We start from the raw sequence: 16,897 nt of genomic DNA on the forward strand, positions 1-16,897 counted from the left end.
GGGAAGGCCTGCAGCAGATAGATTTGCATATGGTGATGTCATCCAAGCAGTGGGTCAAAGTTGGCTTCAACCCTCGTCTGCATATGAAAAGAGAAAAGGGGCGTGCAGGGCATGGTGGCCTTTTGCGGCACTTGGCTGACCCCTAGTTTGCATTAAACACCTCCACCCTCCTTCGGTGTGGGGCTCATGTTGGCTATGCCCCAGCCCCTGAAGCATTCAAGCTGATTTCTTGCAGCAGCTGGGCACTGTAACAGCTCCAGAGCTGCTCTGTAAGGCAAGTAAAAGGTTGTGGGCCCTGCAGCACTACCTGTAGTTCGCATTGTGCGTTGGAAGGCACAAAGTAAGCAGAAAGGAGGAGAAGTCAGGATAGTGCGCAAGGGCATAGAAGGGAGCTGCTGAAGAAAAGAGAAGTGGAAATAGACAGCAAACTAGGCTGGAGAGAGACCTGAGACAAAGAGATCTGAATTATACGAGACCTGACCAGGGGAAACACAAATTATGCAGTCAAGTTTCCCACATTTGGGGAAATCGCAGGAGCAGCACACCCAGAGTGCAATGGGTGAGCCTTGCCCTGGGAGAAGCACCTTCATGATCATAGTATCTCACCTGGCAGGTAAGTAGGAGTTGGGCTAGAGCTGGGGAGGGTCGCTGCTCGGGCACCCCCCTGTCAAGTGAAGGAGATCCAACTGAGGCAGCACAAAGGAACTCTCGAAAGAAGAACAAGGCTAGAGGAAGATCTGAGACAAAGAAATCTGACTTTTACCAGAGCTGACCAGAGGAAAGCACAAACACAGTCCACCACTACCACAAATAATGCAGTCGAGTTTCCCACATTTGGGGAAATCACAGGGGTCAGCATACCCAGAGTGCAATGAATGAACCGCACCCTGGGAGAACAATCTTCATAACAATGGTATCTCCTATGCAAAATAAGTATGATTTGGGATATGGCTGGGGAGGGCCGCTGCTCAGGCACATCTCTGTCAAGTAAAGGAGATTCAACTGAGGCAGCACAAGGGAACTCTCATCTGGGGACAACAACTGCAGGGAGAACACATATTTTCAGATGAACATGGGAGGGCAGAAGGCTGCCTAATACTGAAGCACCCCCAAACAACAAACCAAATGCAACAACTAGTGCAAGCATTCCTGGGGGAAGGCCTGCAGCAGATAGATTTGCATATGGTGATGTCATCCAAGCAGTGGGTCAAAGTTGGCTTCAACCCTCGTCTGCATATGAAAAGAGAAAAGGGGCGTGCAGGGCATGGTGGCCTTTTGCGGCACTTGGCTGACCCCTAGTTTGCATTAAACACCTCCACCCTCCTTCGGTGTAGGGCTCATGTTGGCTATGCCCCAGCCCCTGAAGCATTCAAGCTGATTTCTTGCAGCAGCTGGGCACTGTAACAGCTCCAGAGCTGCTCTGTAAGGCAAGTAAAAGGGTGTGGGCCCTGCAGCACTACCTGTAGTTCGCATTGTGCGTTGGAAGGCACAAAGTAAGCAGAAAGGAGGAGAAGTCAGGATAGTGCGCAAGGGCATAGAAGGGAGCGGCTCAAGAAAAGAGAAGTGGAAACAGACAGCAAACTAGGCTGGAGAGAGACCTGAGACAAAGAGATCTGAATTATACGAGACCTGACCAGGGGAAACACAAATTATGCAGTCAAGTTTCCCACATTTGGGGAAATCGCAGGGGCAGCACACCCAGAGTGCAATGGGTGAGCCTTGCCCTGGGAGAAGCACCTTCATGATCATAGTATCTCACCTGGCAGGTAAGTAGGAGTTGGGCTAGAGCTGGGGAGGGTCGCTGCTCGGGCACCCCCCTGTCAAGTGAAGGAGATCCAACTGAGGCAGCACAAGGAAACTCTCGAAAGAAGAACAAGGCTAGAGGAAGATCTGAAACAAAGAAATCTGACTTTTACCAGAGATCAGAGGAAAACACAAACACAGTCCCCCACTACCAACAAATAAAGCAGTCGCGTTTCCCACATTTGGGGAAATCACAGGGGTCAGCATACCCAGAATGCAATGAATGAACCTCACCCTGGGAGAGTAATCTTCATGACCATGGTATCTCCTATGCAAAATAAGTATGATTTGGGATAGGGCTGGGGAGGGCCGCTGCTCATGCACATCTCTGTCAAGTAAAGGAGATTCAACTGAGGCAGCACAAGGGAACTCTCATCTGGGGACAACAACTGCAGGGAGAACACATATTTTCAGATGAACATGGGAGGGCAGAAGGCTGCCTAATACTGAAGCACCCCCAAACAACAAACCAAATGCAACAACTAGTGCAAGCATTCCTGGGGGAAGTTCTGCAGAAGACGGATTTGCATACGGTGATGTCATCCAAGCAGTGGGTCAAAGTTGGCTTCAACCCTCATCTGCATATGAAAAGAGAAAAGGGGCGTGCAGGGCATGGCGGCCTTTTGCGGTGCTTGGATGACCCCTAGTTCGCATTAAACACCCCACCCTCCTTTGGTGTGGGGCTCATGTTGGCCATGCCCCATCCCCTGAAGCATTCAAGCTGATTTATTGCAGCAGCTGGGCACTGTAACAGCTCCAGAGCTGCTCTGAACGGCAAGTAAAAGGGTGTGGGCCCTGCAGCACTACCTGTAGTTTGCATTGTGCATTGGAAGGCACAAAGTAAGCAGACGGGAGAAGTCAGGATAGTGCGCAAGGGCATAGAAGGGAGCGGCTCAAGAAAAGAGAAGTTGAAACAGACAGCAAACTAGGCTGGAGAGAGACCTGAGACAAAGAGATCTGAATTATACGAGAGCCGACCAGGGGAAACACAAATTATGCAGTCAAGTTTCCCACATTTGGGGAAATCGCAGGAGCAGCACACCCAGAGTGCAATGGGTGAGCCTTGCCCTGGGAGAAGCACCTACATGATCATAGTATCTCACCTGCCAGGTAAGTAGAAGTTGGGCTAGAGCTGGGGAGGGTCGCTGCTCGGGTACCCCCCTGTCAAGTGAAGGAGATCCAACTGAGGCAGCACAAGGGAACTCTCGAAAGAAGAACAAGGCTAAAGGAAGATCTGAGACAAAGAAATCTGACTTTTACCAGAGCTGACCAGAGGAAAGCACAAACACAGTCCCCCACTACCACAAATAAAGCAGTCGAGTTTCCCACATTTGGGGAAATCACAGGGGTCAGCATACCCAGAATGCAATGAATGAACCTCACCGTGGGAGAACAATCTTCATGACCATGGTATCTCCTATGCAAAATAAGTATGATTTGGGATAGGGCTGGGGAGGGCCGCTGCTCAGGCACATCTCTGTCAAGTAAAGGAGATTCAACTGAGGCAGCACAAGGGAACTCTCATCTGGGGACAACAACTGCAGGGAGAACACATATTTTCAGATGAACATGGGAGGGCAGAAGGCTGCCTAATACTGAAGCACCCCCAAACAACAAACCAAATGCAACAACTAGTGCAAGCATTCCTGGGGGAAGGCCTGCAGCAGATGGATTTGCATACGGTGATGTCATCCAAGCAGTGGGTCAAAGTTGGCTTCAACCCTCGTCTGCATATGAAAAGAGAAAAGGGGCGTGCAGGGCATGGCGGCCTTTTGCGGCGCTTGGATGACCCCTAGTTCGCATTAAACACCTCCACCCTCCTTCGGTGTGGGGCTCATGTTGGCTATGCCCCAGCCCCTGAAGCATTCAAGCTGATTTCTTGCAGCAGCTGGGCACTGTAACAGCTCCAGAGCTGCTCTGTACGGCAAGTAAAAGGGTGTGGGCCCTGCAGCACTACCTGTAGTTTGCATTGTGCATTGGAAGGCACAAAGTAAGCAGACAGGAGGAGAAGTCAGGATAGTGCACAAGGGTATAAAAGGGAGGGGCTCATGAAAAAAGAAGTGGAAACAGACAGCAAACTAGGCTGGAGAGAGACCTGAGACAAAGAGATCTGAATTATACGAGAGCCGACCAGGGGAAACACAAATTATGCAGTCAAGCTTCCCACATTTGGGGAAATCATAGTGCAATGGGTGAGCCTTGCCCTGGGATAAGCATCTTCATGATCATAGTATCTCACCTGGCAGGTAAGTAGGAGTTGGGCTAGAGCTGGGGAGGGTCGCTGCTCGGGCACCCCTCTGTCAAGTGAAAGAGATCCAACTGAGGCAGCACAAGAAAACTCTCGAAAGAAGAACAAGGCTAGAGGAAGATCTGAGACAAATAAATCTGACTTTTACCAGAGCTGACCAGAGGAAAGCACAAACACAGTCCCCCACTACCACAAATAATGCAGTCGAGTTTCCCACATTTTGGAAATCACAGGGGTCAGCATACCCAGAATGCAATGAATGAACCTCACCCTGGGAGAACAATCTTCATGACCATGGTATCTCCTATGCAAAATAAGTATGATTTGGGATAGGGCTGGGGAGGGCCGCTGCTCAGGCACATCTCTGTCAAGTAAAGGAGATTCAACTGAGGCAGCACAAGGGAACTCTCATCTGGGGACAACAACTGCAGGGAGAACACATATTTTCAGATGAACATGGGAGGGCAGAAGGCTGCCTAATACTGAAGCACCCCCAAACAACAAACCAAATGCAACAACTAGTGCAAGCATTCCTGGGGGAAGGCCTGCAGCAGATGGATTTGCATACGGTGATGTCATCCAAGCAGTGGGTCAAAGTTGGCTTCAACCCTCGTCTGCATATGAAAAGAGAAAAGGGGCGTGCAGGGCATGGCGGCCTTTTGCGGCGCTTGGATGACCCCTAGTTCACATTAAACACCTCCACCCTCCTTCGGTGTGGGGCTCATGTTGGCTGTGCCCCAGCCCCTAAAGCATTCGAGCTGATTTCTTGCAGTAGCTGGGCACTGTAACAGCTCCAGAGCTGCTCTGTACGGCAAGTAAAAGGGTGTGGGCCCTACAGCACTACCTGTAGTTTGCATTGTGCATTGGAAGGCACAAAGTAAGCAGACAGGAGGAGAAGTCAGGATAGTGCACAAGGGTATAAAAGGGAGGGGCTCATGAAAAAAGAAGTGGAAACAGACAGCAAACTAGGCTGGAGAGAGACCTGAGACAAAGAGATCTGAATTATACGAGAGCCGACCAGGGGAAACACAAATTATGCAGTCAAGCTTCCCACATTTGGGGAAATCGCAGGGGCACCACACCCAGAGTGCAATGGGTGAGCCTTGCCCTGGGAGAAGCACCTTCATGATCATAGTATCTCACCTGGCAAGTAAGTAGGAGTTGGGCTAGAGCTGGGGAGGGTCGCTGCTCGGGCACCCCCCTGTCAAGTGAAAGAGATCCAACTGAGGCAGCACAAGGGAACTCTCGAAAGAAGAACAAGGCTAGAGGAAGATCTGAGACAAATAAATCTGACTTTTACCAGAGCTGTCCAGAGGAAAGCACAAACACAGTCCCCCACTACCACAAATAATGCAGTTGAGTTTCCCACATTTGGGGAAATCACAGGGGTCAGCATACCCAGAATGCAATGAATGAACCTCACCCTGGGAGAACAATCTTCATGACCATGGTATCGCCTATGCAAAATAAGTATGATTTGGGATAGGGCTGGGGAGGGCCGCTGCTCAGGCACATCTCTGTTAAGTAAAGGAGATTCAACTGAGGCAGCACAAGGGAACTCTCATCTGGGGACAACAACTGCAGGGAGAACACATATTTTCAGATAAACATGGGAGGGCAGAAGGCAGCCTAATACTGAAGCACCCCCAAACAACAAACCAAATGCAACAACTAGTACAAGCATTCCTGAGGGAAGGCCTGCAGCAGATGGATTTGCATATGGTGATGTCATCCAAGCAGTGGGTCAAAGTTGGCTTCAACCCTCGTCTGCATATGAAAAGAGAAAAGGGGCGTGCAGGGCATGGCGGCCTTTTGCGGCGCTTGGATGACCCCTAGTTCGCATTAAACACCTCCACCCTCCTTCGGTGTGGGGCTCATGTTGGCTATGCCCCAGCCCCTGAAGCATTCAAGCTGATTTCTTGCAGCAGCTGGGCACTGTAACAGCTCCAGAGCTGCTCTAAACGGCAAGTAAAAGGGTGTGGGCCCTGCAGCACTACCTGTAGTTTGCATTGTGCATTGGAAGGCACAAAGTAAGCAGACGGGAGAAGTCAGGATAGTGCGCAAGGGCATAGAAGGGAGCGGCTCAAGAAAAGAGAAGTTGAAACAGACAGCAAACTAGGCTGGAGAGAGACCTGAGACAAAGAGATCTGAATTATACGAGAGCCGACCAGGGGAAACACAAATTATGCAGTCAAGTTTCCCACATTTGGGGAAATCGCAGGAGCAGCACACCCAGAGTGCAATGGGTGAGCCTTGCCCTGGGAGAAGCACCTACATGATCATAGTATCTCACCTGCCAGGTAAGTAGAAGTTGGGCTAGAGCTGGGGAGGGTCGCTGCTCGGGTACCCCCCTGTCAAGTGAAGGAGATTCAACTGAGGCAGCACAAGGGAACTCTCGAAAGAAGAACAAGGCTAGAGGAAGATCTGAGACAAATAAATCTGACTTTTACCAGAGCTGACCAGAGGAAAGCACAAACACAGTCCCCCACTACCACAAATAATGCAGTCGAGTTTCCCACATTTGGGGAAATCACAGGGGTCAGCATACCCAGAATGCAATGAATGAACCTCACCCTGGGAGAACAATCTTCATGACCATGGTATCTCCTATGCAAAATAAGTATGATTTGGGATAGGGCTGGGGAGGGCCGCTGCTCAGGCACATCTCTGTCAAGTAAAGGAGATTCAACTGAGGCAGCACAAGGGAACTCTCATCTGGGGACAACAACTGCAGGGAGAACACATATTTTCAGATGAACATGGGAGGGCAGAAGGCTGCCTAATAATGAAGCACCCCCAAACAACAAACCAAATGCAACAACTAGTGCAAGCATTCCTGGGGGAAGGCCTGCAGCAGATGGATTTGCATACGGTGATGTCATCCAAGCAGTGGGTCAAAGTTGGCTTCAACCCTCGTCTGCATATGAAAAGAGAAAAGGGGCGTGCAGGGCATAGCGGCCTTTTGCGGCGCTTGGATGACCCCTAGTTCGCATTAAACACCTCCACCCTCCTTCGGTGTGGGGCTCATGTTGGCTATGCCCCAGCCCCTGAAGCATTCAAGCTGATTTCTTGCAGCAGCTGGGCACTGTAACAGCTCCAGAGCTGCTCTGTACGGCAAGTAAAAGGGTGTGGGCCCTGCAGCACTACCAGTAGTTTGCATTGTGCATTGGAAGGCACAAAGTAAGCAGACAAGAGGAGAAGTCAGGATAGTGCACAAGGGTATAAAAGGGAGGGGCTCATGAAAAAAGAAGTGGAAACAGACAGCAAACTAGGCTGGAGAGAGACCTGAGACAAAGAGATCTGAATTATACGAGAGCCGACCAGGGGAAACACAAATTATGCAGTCAAGCTTCCCACATTTGGGGAAATCGCAGGGGCACCACACCCAGAGTGCAATGGGTGAGCCTTGCCCTGGGAGAAGCACCTTCATGATCATAGTATCTCACCTGGCAGGTAAGTAGGAGTTGGGCTAGAGCTGGGGAGGGTCGCTACTCGGGCACCCCCCTGTCAAGTGAAAGAGATCCAACTGAGGCAGCACAAGGGAACTCTCGAAAGAAGAACAAGGCTAGAGGAAGATCTGAGACAAATAAATCTGACTTTTACCAGAGCTGACCAGAGGAAAGCACAAACACAGTCCCCCACTACCACAAATAATGCAGTCGAGTTTCCCACATTTGGGGAAATCACTGGGGTCAGCATACCCAGAATGCAATGAATGAACCTCACCCTGGGAGAACAATCTTCATGACCATGGTATCGCCTATGCAAAATAAGTATGATTTGGGATAGGGCTGGGGAGGGCCGCTGCTCAGGCACATCTCTGTCAAGTAAAGGAGATTCAGCTGAGGCAGCACAAGGGAACTCTCATCTGGGGACAACAACTGCAGGGAGAACACATATTTTCATATAAAAATCTTGGTCATGCTCTGGTTTCTCTTCAGAACGAACAAATCTTTCGCCTCTTACTAAAGATTTCCGTGGAGAGGAGCAAAACCGAGTTTTATCTCAATTTTTGCATGCCCCATCTTTTTGGGGTTTCTTTTACCGGTTTAAAGATAGAATGAGTGTGCTTTAATGTAAGCTCATTTGCATAGAAATGACAGTAAATGTTTATTTATGTTCAAACAGAACTTTCTTGACCATGCTACTTGCTTTAAAGATCTGGGAGCACATGGAATACAGTACAAACCATGCTTATAGCAAGGAGAAGCCAGGTGAGAAATCTGCTTTCTTTCAAATTGGGCGCTCACTTTGATCTGAATGAGGACTGCTGGCATGGCACTCAGGCGACAGGTGGAATCTTGGTCATGCTCTGGTTTCTCTTCAGAACGAACAAATCTTTCGCCTTTTACTAAAGATTTCCGTGGAGAGGAGCAAAACTGAGTTTTATCTCAATTTTTGCATGCCCCATATCATACCTCCCAACTGTCCCGATTTTCGCGGGACAGTCCCGTTTTTTGGGGACTGTCCCGCTGTCCCACCTGCGGGCCGCAGTGTCCCGCGGTGGGGAGGACAATTGGGAGGCTCTGTCTGTCGCTGCCCTGCTTAGCAGAGCAGCGGTGAATAGACGCTGTGCGCATGCGCACAGCGTCTATTCACTGAAGTCAGAGGGAGAGGTGGCATGCCAGCGGCTCACAGAGCGCTGGGCATGCCCGCTCAGTGCCGAAAACGGGGGCGTGACTCGCGATCGCGGGTCCTCCCGCGAAGCCACACCCCCTTTTACTTAGGCCACACCCTTTTTGGGAGCGCGCGCGACTTCGCCGCGCGTGTGTCCCTCTTTGCGAGCCGACAAAGTTGGGAGGTATGCCCATATTATTGGGGTTTCTTTTATCAGTTTAAAGACAGAACGAGTTTGCTTTCTTGTTAGCTTTAATGTAAGTTTATTTGCATAACAATGACAGTAAATGTTTGTTTCTTTTCAAACAGAACTTTCTTGACCATGCTACTTGCTTGAAAGATCTGGGAGCACATGGAAAACAGTACAAACCATGCAGTATCACAAGAGCCTTTATTTGATCTTTCATGAAGATAGAGCAGAATTGAGGACACGTCAACAATTTCTGCCGAAGGTGGTTCATCTTTCCACATGGTGCCTTTGGCCACTGACACCTTCGTTGAGTCAAAGTCTCTGGCTGTGGTCAGAACTTTGAAAATTTATGTCACCAGAACGGTTCAGATTAGGAAAACAGAGGCTCTGTTTGTCCTGTATGCTCCCAACAGGATTGGGTGTCCTGCTTCCATGTAGACCATTATGCGCTGGATCTGTGGTAAGATTCAGCATGCTCATTCCATGGCAGGATTGCCGTTACTGAATTAGGTGAAGACCCATTCTACTAGAAAGGTGGGTTCATCCTGGGCAGCTGGTCGGGGAGTCTCGGCATTGCAACTTTGCCGAGCAGCTATTTAGTAAACACTTTTGCTAAGTTTTACAAGTTTGATACCTTGGCCGATGATAACTTCAAGTTGGGTCATTCGGTGCTGCAGAGTCGTACGCACTCTTCCACCCGTTCAAGAGCTTTGGTATAACCCCATGGTTCTTAATGTGACCCCAGCATCCTCTAGGTCGTATGAGAAAATAGGATTTTAATACCTACCGGTAAATCCTTTTCTCTTAGTCTGTAGAGGATGCTGGGCACCCGTCCCAGTCCATACTGTGTCTGCAGTTATTACTTGTGGTTATACACATGTTGTGTTATGGTTCTGGTCAGCTTTTTGCTGCAATTGTTCATGCCGTTGGCTTGTGTTCTGTTGAATGCCACGTTCTGCGGCATGCTTAAGGTGTGAGCTGGTAAGATGCTTACCTTAGTTTAACAATAAATCCTTTCCTCGAAATGTCCGTCTCCATGGGCACAGTTCCTATAACTGGAGTCTGGAGGAGGGGCATAGAGGGAGGAGCCAGTTCACACCCTTTGATAGTCTTAAAGTGCCCATGTCTCTTGCGGATCCCGTCTATACCCCATGGTTCTTAATGTGACCCCAGCATCCTCTACGGACTAAGAGAAAAGGATGCCCTTGCGCACTATCCTGACTTCTCCTCCCGTCTGCTTACTTTGTGCCTTCCAACGCACAATGCAAACTACAGGTGGTGCTGCAGGGCCCACACACCCTTTTACTTGCCTTACAGAACAGCTCTGGAGCTGTTACAGTGCCCAGCTGCTGCAAGAAATCAGCTTGAATGCTTCAGGGGATGGGGCATGGCCAACATGAGCCCCACACCAAAGGAGGGTGGGGGTGTTTAATGAGAACTAGGGGTCATCCAAGCACTGCAAAAGGCCGCCATGCCCTGCACGCCCCTTTTCTCTTTTCATATGCAGATGAGGGTTCCAGCCAACTTTGGCCCACTGCTTGAATAACATCACTGTATGCAAATCCGTCTGCTGCAGACCTTCCCCCAGGAAGGCTTGTACTAGATGTTGCATATGGTTTGATATTTGATGGTGCTTCAGTATTAGGCAGCCTTCCGCCCTCCCATGTTCATCTGAAAAGATGTGGTCTCCCTGCAGTTGTTGTCCCCAGACGAGAGTTCCCTTGTGCTTCCTCAGTTGAATCTCCTTAACTTGACGGGGGAGGGGCTGCCCGAGCAGCCACCCTCCCCAGCCCTATCCCAACTCATACTTATTTTGCATATGAGATCTCTTGATCATGAAGATTGTTATCACAGGGTGAGGTTCATCCATTATATTTTAAAATAGGAAGGTACAAATTACATATTTGAATTGCATTTATGTGCTGGATTCAAATGTCCCCCCCCCCCCTTCCTTTCTCAATTGTGCCCGTCAGCAGCTATTCTAAGGTTGCTGCCAATGGGTGTGACACATTAATTTCTTCTGTGGGGTACACTGGACTCCACAAGGATTCACATTGGGGTGTAGAGTAGGATCTTGATCTGAGGCACCAACCGGCTCAAAGCTTTTGACTGTTCCCAAGATGCTCAGTGCATTCTCCTCTATAACCCCGCTTCCATGAACAGGGAGCTCAGTTTGTAGTTGGTGCCTTCAGTAGCAGGCCACTTAACAGGGGCCTGCCTCAGGCAGCCTATTCTTAGCTATAAATTTTGACAAGAAAAGAAGAACTTGTTTTATGAGAATCTACAAGGGCTGCAGCAGGCTAGGTCTAATAGACATCTTTACTGCAGCTTCATCACTCCCAGCGGCGCTGTATACTCCCGTGCCCTGGTTGCTGGGTCACTGCAGCGGAGGGTCCGGTTTCATCCTAAGGTCAGTCACACACACACCACCCTTCCGGATCACGAGGCCGCTGATGAAGGGGAGCGTGGCCGTAGGGGGTGGACCGTGTGCGCACTGGCGTGGACACTGATTACTGGGCAGCCGCTCCACTAGCCACCAGGTACAGTTAAGGAGCACAGGTCTGGGGGTTTTTCTCCTATATTAACCCAATTTTGTACTGCCCGCAGCGCATTGTGATAGGTAATAGGGCCTGATTCAGGTTGGATTGCAATCACAATAAGCGATCCAACTGCAAAAATTGCTAAGAGCATACGCATGTGCCTGCATTTTCTGCGGCACCCCGCAGAGAATGCGATCGCCTCTGCCTGTCAATCGGGGCGGGGGGGGGGATAGGTGGGTCAGCAACACTCCATTTCCAAGTCAGGGATGGAGCGGTGCGGGGGCAAGGCTTCAAAATGGGGTCTGCAACGGAGGAGACACAGGGGGCGTGGTCACAGCGGCTGTATGACATCACATTCAGCCGCTGTGATCACAAAAATGGTGGCGGCTTCCTGCGCGCACATACAGTCTGCACCAGCAGGAGGCTACACCATTTTTTATGATCACGCTGAACTGCAGTGCGACTGCAATTACAGCATGGTCAAGAAGGGAGGCGTCATGCTGGGTGGCCATGCCCTTTCACTGTGCAGGAGCCAGCACTGCTCACACACTAGTCCCCGGGTGCAGCCCCCAACCCCCGGGACACCCGGAGCAACAAAATGTAGATTCAGGCCACCAGGCCACGCCCCTACCTATGAAACCATGCCTCCTTTTTACCATTGCGCTGCTTATCTGCGCGCACTGCATTACAATCTCCCTCGCCACCTCTCTGGGTGTCACCAGTGATAGTGACACCTCTGCCATGCTTGTAGCAGCTGGTCCTAAGATCTACGCCTCAAGCCCTGAGTGTTTGCCCTTGTGACTTGTTGATCATCATAGCGAAGCAGATGCTTACAGAAAACTGCAGGGGCTTAGATTGAAAATAAAAAAATTGATGGGTATAAGGTAGAGAGGAGCGGGTTCGGTTCTCCGAGAACCGAATTCCCCACGAACTCCACGTTGTTTACACTGGTCCGAGGCAGGCTCGGTTGTTCCCGCCTGACTCGGAAAACCTGAACAAGGGAAAATGTCATCATCCCGCTGTCGGATTCTCGCGAGATTCGGATTCCATATAAAGAGCTGCTTGTTGCCGCCATTTTTACTCGTGCTTTGAAGAGAGAGCGGAATGGACGTGGCTATGTTCTCTCAGTGGAAATCTCAATATCAGTGCTCAGTATCAGTGGTTACTTATTGCTGCTCAGTAATACTAGTAGTGTGTCTCTCCTGCTCAGTGTCAGTTCTCAGTAGTATCCTCATCAGTGCTCAGTATCACTGCTCATTGTCTTGTGCTGCATTGTGGTGCTCAGCATACTACAGTACATTACTAATAGTCCAGTGCTGCATCTTGCTGCTCAGTGTCAGTTCTAGTATCCTCATCAGTGCTCACTATCACTGTTCATTGCATTTTGGTTTTCTGTATACTACAGTAACATAGTAATATAGTAACATATAGTAACATAGTTTTTGAGGTTGAATAGAGGCAAATTGCCCATCGTGTTCAACCTGTTTTAAGTTGTGATGATTCTACATACTTGCTGAATAATGTTTTATGACTAGTTAGCTACTATAACTCATGTTACCCCCGGATTAACCATGTTGATATTTTAAGTATTATAACCTTAGATAGCTTTTTCATTCAGAAATGTATCCATTCCTTTTTTAAATCCAATTACAGAGTCCGCCATTACCACCTTCCCTGGCAGGGAATTCCACATCCTGATTGCCCTAACAGTGAAGATCATAGTATCTCACCTGGCAGGTAAGTAGGAGTTGGGCTAGAGCTGTGGAGGATTGCTGCTCGGGCACCCCCTGTCAAGTGAAGGAGATCCAACTGAGGCAGCACAAGGGAACTCTCGAAAGAAGAACAAGGCTAGAGGAAGATCTGAGACAAAGAAATCTGACTTTTACCAGAGCTGACCAGAGGAAAGCACAAACACAGTCCCCCACTACCACAAATAATGCAGTCGAGTTTCCCACATTTGGGGAAATCACAGGGGTCAGCATACCCAGAATGCAATGAATGAACCTCACCCTGGGAGAACAATCTTCATGACCATGGTATCTCCTATGCAAAATAAGTATGATTTGGGATAGGGCTGGGGAGGGCCGCTGCTCAGGCACATCTCTGTCAAGTAAAGGAGATTCAACTGAGGCAGCACAAGGGAACTCTCATCTGGGGACAACAACTGCAGGGAGAACACATATTTTCAGATGAAAATCTTGGTCATGCTCTGGTTTCTCTTCAGAACGAACAAATCTTTCGCCTTTTACTAAAGATTTCCGTGGAGAGGAGCAAAACTGAGTTTTACCTCAATTTTTGCATGCCCCATCTTTTTGGATTTTCTTTTATCGGTTTAAAGATAGAATGAGTGTGCTTTAATGAAAGCTCATTTGCATAGAAATTACAGTAAATGTTTGTTTCTTTTCAAACAGAACTTTCTTGACCATGCTACTTGCTTGAAAGATCTGGGAGCACATGGAATACAGTACAAACCATGCTTATAGCAAGGAGAAGCCAGGTGAGAAATCTGCTTTCTTTCAAATTGGGCGCTCACTTTGATCTGAATGAGGACTGCTGGCATGGCACTCAGGCGACAGGTGGAATCTTGGTCATGCTCTGGTTTCTCTTCAGAATGAACAAATCTTTCGCCTTTTATTAAAGATTTCCGTGGAGAGGAGCAAAACTGAGTTTTATCTCAATTTTTGCATGCCCCATATTATTGGGGTTTCTTTTATCAGTTTAAAGACAGAACGAGTGTGCTTTCTTGTTGGCTTTAATGTAAGTTTATTTGTATAACAATGATAGTAAATGTCTGTTTCTTTTCAAACAGAACTTTCTTGACCATGCTACTTGCTTGAAAGATCTGGGAGCACATGGAAAAGAGTACAAACCATGCTTATAGCAAGGGGAAGCCTGGTGAGAAATCTGCTTTCTTTCTTTCAAATTGGGTGCTCACTTTGAGCTGAATGAGGACTGCTGGCATGGCACTCAGGCGACAGGTGGAATCTTGGTCATGCTCTGGTTTCTCTTCAGAACGAACAAATCTTTCGCCTTTTACTAAAGATTTCCGTGGAGAGGAGCAAAACTGAGTTTTATCTCAAATTTTGCATGCCCCATCTTATTGGGGTTTTATTTGATCTGTTTAAAGATAGAACGAGTGTGCTTTAATGTAAGCTCATTTGCATAGAAATGACAGTAAATGTTTGTTTCTTTTCAAACAGAACTTTCTTGACTATACTAATTGCTTGAAAGATCTGGGAACACATGGAAAAGAGTACAAACCATGTTTATAGCTAGGGGAAGCCTGGTGAGAAATCTGCTTTCTTTCTTTCAAATTGGGTGCTCACTTTGAGCTCAATGAGAACTGCTGGCATGGCACTCAGGCGACAGGTGGAATCTTGGTCATGCTCTGGTTTCTCTTCAGAACTAACAAATATTTCGCCTTTTATTAAAGATTTCCGTGGAGAGGAGCAAAACTGAGTTTTATCTCAATTTTTGCATGCCCCATATTATTGGGGTTTCTTTTATCAGTTTAAAGACAGAACGAGTGTGCTTTCTTGTTAGCTTTAATGTAAGTTGCCATAGATGCAGTGAAACACATGTGTAGGGCACGGCGTGTCCGCGTGTATTTGACTCATGTGAAATGTTATAAAACAAAAATATATGATTATGATGTTAGCTGTTAGTCTCCACTAATAGGGAATAGAAGCTGAGCTATAAGAAAGGAATACACTAGATATGATGTCACTTAGCAATTACAATGTCTAAAGTGCATACAGATAGCTACTAATAACTCTTGATAAGAAAGTATATCAGTGTGGGTATATTTATATGATGGGATATTGGGACTAGTGAATATATATCACTCCTGCTGTCCAGATTGACAATAACCAGACAATTATGATAAGAGTAGAGATGTCACATGTGCTGCTATAGATATTAATTTAATGCTGTATGTGTCATTTGTTACAAATGGATACATTTTCTATGAGTCAGCCTAGCAGCTGCATGTTCTAACAGAACACTATCCTCACACAGAATCTGCTAACCTTGAGATAACTAAATGACAGTGTGTAACAGTCTCTTTACTATAAGACTGTTACAAAGTAATATATATATTTGAAGTCAGTCTAGCAGCTGTGTGTTCCAGCAGTTTATAAGACAAAGAAAATCTCCTATTGTGGAATCTAGACACATGGGACTGCTGGCCTGTGTCATACTATTTCTATGTAATACCAGTAACATGTATATAACTGTTACATAATTGTTACAAATGGATAAATCTTTGAGTCAGCCTAGCAGCTGCATGTCCTAACAGGACACCATAAATCCTTTACAGTGTAACAAATTGATTGGTAACACTTAAAGGCTGGAGAGCAGTTATATGCCTTACTAGCATACTCAATATACCACATTATTACACCAGTTACCACGATTATTGACAGCGCATTTGATATATTATATTACCCTCACACTGAGTCTGTTTACCTTTAGATAACTAAGTGACCGAATATGTAACAGTTTCTCTATCATAAGACTGTTACAAAGTGAGATAGATATATTTGGAAGTCAGTCAAACAGCTGTGTGTTTCAGCGGTTTATAAGAAAATTCCTCATTGTGGAATCTGGACCACTAAGGGTTATTATATATATAGCACATGGAATTGCCACATCTCCCTATATGATAATTTCATTACACTGTAACATAATAAGAATTAACTCTTTAACAGTGTAAATAGAGAGTAATGAATCTCTGACACATGGAATATATTATTTCTTAGATGAATTGGATAAACCATTATGACAGACACTTTGCTTCTTAATAAGAATTGAGGTGGCTATACCTCTAAGGAAAGCATTATTGCCTACGCCTAGATCAGATTAAATAAGATCTGGCTGAATATATGAAGGAAGGTTGCTATTTATATGAGAATTGGAATTGCTATATTCCTTAAGGCAACCCCACCGATTGATATATGTTGTCAATTAAGTATATCTGAACGGCTATATCTGGACCAGATTTAATAAGATCTGGCTGATTATATGAAGGAGGGCTGCTATTTATATTGGAATTGCCATATTCCTTAAGGCAACCGCACCTGTTGGTATATCTCGCCAATTAACTATATCTAAACAGCTAAATTAAAGCTATTCATCATTTTTTTAGTTTGGATATTAATAAATATGATCTTTCCATGATCCATAGAGATTTCCCTATCAAGTGATTCCTTATCCGATATAGAAAGCTATCCCCCTGTGGTATTGAATTTAGGAATATAGTCTTAGGGGACACAGAGAAATAAGTGATCCCCATCTACCTAAGCACCCCACAAATTGGAGGTTAGCTTACCGGTTATACTCAATCACCCCCACAAATTCGCCAATGGGGATGGCTTCCCGGGAGGTAACCCCTATTGAGTGAAGGGAGTATATAGGATACGACCCAGTGGTACCTGACGACATAGATACTAACAGCTATTTAATAACATTACGCTAGAAAGTGATTATTAGCAACATATA

General features: G+C 47.0%; 20 non-coding genes across 20 annotated transcripts; 6 read left to right on the plus strand and 14 right to left on the minus strand.

Moving 5' to 3' along the window:
* Positions 1 to 458: 458 nt before the first annotated feature.
* Positions 459 to 621, minus strand: LOC135026520 (U1 spliceosomal RNA). Its single transcript, XR_010223137.1, has one exon. It is a non-coding gene; the product is annotated as a U1 spliceosomal RNA (small nuclear RNA).
* Positions 622 to 773: 152 nt separating this feature from the next.
* Positions 774 to 937, minus strand: LOC135026464 (U1 spliceosomal RNA). The gene has a single exon (XR_010223081.1). It is a non-coding gene; the product is annotated as a U1 spliceosomal RNA (small nuclear RNA).
* Positions 938 to 1,611: 674 nt separating this feature from the next.
* Positions 1,612 to 1,774, minus strand: LOC135026518 (U1 spliceosomal RNA). Its single transcript, XR_010223135.1, has one exon. It is a non-coding gene; the product is annotated as a U1 spliceosomal RNA (small nuclear RNA).
* Positions 1,775 to 1,923: 149 nt separating this feature from the next.
* On the minus strand, positions 1,924 to 2,088 carry LOC135026524 (U1 spliceosomal RNA). The gene has a single exon (XR_010223141.1). It is a non-coding gene; the product is annotated as a U1 spliceosomal RNA (small nuclear RNA).
* A 670-nt stretch (positions 2,089 to 2,758) lies between these two features.
* On the minus strand, positions 2,759 to 2,921 carry LOC135026498 (U1 spliceosomal RNA). Its single transcript, XR_010223115.1, has one exon. It is a non-coding gene; the product is annotated as a U1 spliceosomal RNA (small nuclear RNA).
* Positions 2,922 to 3,073: 152 nt separating this feature from the next.
* On the minus strand, positions 3,074 to 3,237 carry LOC135026461 (U1 spliceosomal RNA). The gene has a single exon (XR_010223078.1). It is a non-coding gene; the product is annotated as a U1 spliceosomal RNA (small nuclear RNA).
* Positions 3,238 to 4,209: 972 nt separating this feature from the next.
* Positions 4,210 to 4,372, minus strand: LOC135026451 (U1 spliceosomal RNA). Its single transcript, XR_010223069.1, has one exon. It is a non-coding gene; the product is annotated as a U1 spliceosomal RNA (small nuclear RNA).
* Positions 4,373 to 5,046: 674 nt separating this feature from the next.
* Positions 5,047 to 5,209, minus strand: LOC135026581 (U1 spliceosomal RNA). Its single transcript, XR_010223190.1, has one exon. It is a non-coding gene; the product is annotated as a U1 spliceosomal RNA (small nuclear RNA).
* A 152-nt stretch (positions 5,210 to 5,361) lies between these two features.
* Positions 5,362 to 5,525, minus strand: LOC135026664 (U1 spliceosomal RNA). The gene has a single exon (XR_010223261.1). It is a non-coding gene; the product is annotated as a U1 spliceosomal RNA (small nuclear RNA).
* A 671-nt stretch (positions 5,526 to 6,196) lies between these two features.
* LOC135026499 (U1 spliceosomal RNA) lies at positions 6,197 to 6,359 on the minus strand. The gene has a single exon (XR_010223116.1). It is a non-coding gene; the product is annotated as a U1 spliceosomal RNA (small nuclear RNA).
* Positions 6,360 to 6,511: 152 nt separating this feature from the next.
* Positions 6,512 to 6,675, minus strand: LOC135026501 (U1 spliceosomal RNA). Its single transcript, XR_010223118.1, has one exon. It is a non-coding gene; the product is annotated as a U1 spliceosomal RNA (small nuclear RNA).
* A 674-nt stretch (positions 6,676 to 7,349) lies between these two features.
* On the minus strand, positions 7,350 to 7,512 carry LOC135026572 (U1 spliceosomal RNA). The gene has a single exon (XR_010223183.1). It is a non-coding gene; the product is annotated as a U1 spliceosomal RNA (small nuclear RNA).
* A 152-nt stretch (positions 7,513 to 7,664) lies between these two features.
* Positions 7,665 to 7,828, minus strand: LOC135026457 (U1 spliceosomal RNA). The gene has a single exon (XR_010223074.1). It is a non-coding gene; the product is annotated as a U1 spliceosomal RNA (small nuclear RNA).
* A 144-nt stretch (positions 7,829 to 7,972) lies between these two features.
* On the plus strand, positions 7,973 to 8,088 carry LOC135026628 (U5 spliceosomal RNA). Its single transcript, XR_010223225.1, has one exon. It is a non-coding gene; the product is annotated as a U5 spliceosomal RNA (small nuclear RNA).
* A 270-nt stretch (positions 8,089 to 8,358) lies between these two features.
* Positions 8,359 to 8,471, plus strand: LOC135026652 (U5 spliceosomal RNA). The gene has a single exon (XR_010223249.1). It is a non-coding gene; the product is annotated as a U5 spliceosomal RNA (small nuclear RNA).
* Positions 8,472 to 13,294: 4,823 nt separating this feature from the next.
* Positions 13,295 to 13,458, minus strand: LOC135026512 (U1 spliceosomal RNA). Its single transcript, XR_010223129.1, has one exon. It is a non-coding gene; the product is annotated as a U1 spliceosomal RNA (small nuclear RNA).
* Positions 13,459 to 13,602: 144 nt separating this feature from the next.
* LOC135026633 (U5 spliceosomal RNA) lies at positions 13,603 to 13,718 on the plus strand. The gene has a single exon (XR_010223230.1). It is a non-coding gene; the product is annotated as a U5 spliceosomal RNA (small nuclear RNA).
* Positions 13,719 to 13,988: 270 nt separating this feature from the next.
* LOC135026637 (U5 spliceosomal RNA) lies at positions 13,989 to 14,104 on the plus strand. The gene has a single exon (XR_010223233.1). It is a non-coding gene; the product is annotated as a U5 spliceosomal RNA (small nuclear RNA).
* Positions 14,105 to 14,390: 286 nt separating this feature from the next.
* LOC135026617 (U5 spliceosomal RNA) lies at positions 14,391 to 14,506 on the plus strand. Its single transcript, XR_010223215.1, has one exon. It is a non-coding gene; the product is annotated as a U5 spliceosomal RNA (small nuclear RNA).
* Positions 14,507 to 14,781: 275 nt separating this feature from the next.
* LOC135026645 (U5 spliceosomal RNA) lies at positions 14,782 to 14,897 on the plus strand. The gene has a single exon (XR_010223241.1). It is a non-coding gene; the product is annotated as a U5 spliceosomal RNA (small nuclear RNA).
* The last annotated feature ends 2,000 nt before the right edge of the window (positions 14,898 to 16,897 follow it).

This window comes from Pseudophryne corroboree, unplaced genomic scaffold (genome assembly GCF_028390025.1).
Source record: "Pseudophryne corroboree isolate aPseCor3 unplaced genomic scaffold, aPseCor3.hap2 scaffold_445, whole genome shotgun sequence".
Lineage (NCBI taxonomy): Eukaryota > Metazoa > Chordata > Amphibia > Anura > Myobatrachidae > Pseudophryne > Pseudophryne corroboree.